The sequence below is a fragment of the Glossina fuscipes genome, unplaced genomic scaffold (assembly GCF_014805625.2).
Source record: "Glossina fuscipes isolate IAEA_lab_2018 unplaced genomic scaffold, Yale_Gfus_2 60609, whole genome shotgun sequence".
In the NCBI taxonomy this organism is placed as follows: Eukaryota; Metazoa; Arthropoda; class Insecta; order Diptera; family Glossinidae; genus Glossina; species Glossina fuscipes.
The window spans coordinates 1-2,162 of record NW_024002956.1 but is presented as its reverse complement, the minus strand read 5'-3'; the positions used below and the strand labels follow the sequence as shown (position 1 = coordinate 2,162).

General features: G+C 29.9%; 1 pseudogene; it reads right to left on the bottom strand.

Moving 5' to 3' along the window:
* LOC119643386 overlaps positions 1-301 on the bottom strand; it is a 580-nt pseudogene extending 279 nt beyond the window's left edge.
* Positions 302-2,162: the final 1,861 nt, after the last annotated feature.

Here is a 2,162-nt window from a genome sequence, read left to right as displayed (position 1 = left end):
TAAGATATGGATGGGCTTCAATTTGATGAGTTTGTGTTTCCTTAAGTAAACGTTCAGTTTGTTTTACGTTGAAACTACGAATTTCGATATTTCTACAGAGACCCTATTTGACTAAATATTCCATTGTTTGCTATGGTTAAACGTAGTAGACATCAGAAAGCGAAACCTTTCCTTTTTTGATTGGAATGAGATCATCGCCGGGCTTGAAGCTTATTGGTGTATGCATAAAACACATATCTAAGTAATCTAAACCCAATTTTTCTAAATTTTTCTTGCAACCGCGTAAAACATCATCGTGGACCTAATTGACACAATGAAAAGCTTATCCCTTTATGGACAGCAATACGATTTAAAGCAGTTGTCCCTTTATATGCAAACCTTCCTACTTTTTCTCCTGAATTTTTTTATTAAGCGCAGCTCCGATATATTTTTCATTTTTATGTAAAGGAGACGTATCGACAAGTCGGCAGCCCGCATATATGGCAGTAATAACAACTGAAGTTTTGAAGTTTCGTTACGTAAAATAGATCAAAAGTTATTAAGCAAGTCATTTCATATAAATCGCAAGATGAGAATTTCATAACTACTCCAATAGGCTTGGCAGTACTGATCCAAATGGGGTGCTGATAATTTTTGGGAATAATGGTTTATCCACTTCTATCCCGACATTTGATTAAAAATTTAAAATAATTTAAAATCGATTCGTTATATTGGTCGCAAAAGAAATCAAGTTTGAAGGTTCTCAGGAAATGTAAACCCTTAAATGCCAAAAAGATCTAATTGTTAACATTTTCTGAAGAAAATTTGTTTATGAGAAAAATTTGAATCAAATGGGTCTTTTTTTTAAACTTTACTCCGTTCATTCCACAAAAGTGGTCTACAATAGCAATTTAACAGAAAAATTAACGATAGCGAATTTGGTGACGTAGGCCGACTTTATTCCAAATTATGGAGGAGCTATCATAGAATGCAAGCCCTTGTAAAAAAGCATGTGCTTGCATGAGAGTAATGTGTAATTTTGGTGTGCGAATAGGTGTACCGTCTATAATGTTCTTACTTGTTTTCTTTCCTTAATCTTCCTGCTTTGAATTCTTATTTTTTATTATCTTGATAGGACACTAATATAGTTCATGATTAGGAAGTAAAGGACAAGTAAAAATTTAACTAAAATCAAGTATAATCACACTAAAGAAGAGGGATGGATGTTAAGCACACAATATGTTTATGTTGTAACTTTGCATGCATGATGAACTATATGCTAATAAATTCTTGAGAATCAAAGTAAATAAATTACATACAACATAAACAAAACTACAAACATAATTAAAGTATGTAGAGATGCAATTAACGGTAATAACGAAAGCATTGAGTCATCTTTGTTTAAATATGAGTGAGATAAAGTATCAATACCCATCTACACCATTATATTATTTATAAGATAAAGAAATAATTCAATTATGAGAAGCTTCCATAATGCAACTAATAGAGGTATTTATAAATGAGTAATAATCCCCAAAGGAAATTTAATGGTACACACAACAAGATATATATACATAATAACTTCACATATGTTTTAGTTTTATGCCTATCTTAATTTCCTGAAGAATCAATTGTTAAAACAGATTGTATGAAGAGAGGAGCATATCGAACACGAAATACAAATTTTCTTTAAACGTCACAATTTAGCTGATGTGTACCTACACATGGCTTTCATAATAATAATTATTTTGCGTATCTAATTTCCAATGAAACGTGTTTAACGTCTTATTAATCTTATGAATTCTCTAATTTTTGAGAATATTCTGGCACTCCCCTGTGGTCCGCAATATTACTTTCTTAGAGCAAAAGTATTAAAAACTAAAATAAAAATTTTTTTTAAACAAAATTTAAATTTGTAGTATATTTTCGATGTCTTAAGCGAAAATCAAAAAAAAAAAACATTAAATTTTGATTTGAAAACTTTCGTTTTTAAAACTAAATACAAACACTTTTTCGCAAATATTAGATATTTATTAAACGTTACTTCAATTTAATTTATTATGAAAATTTGCCGAATTTTGCGCATAGAACAATTTATTCTAGTAAATCGCAAAAAACCGCAAATCGAAATAAACCCTGTAAACTAATTTCGGTTTTTGATCTTACGGTTAACAATCATAAAC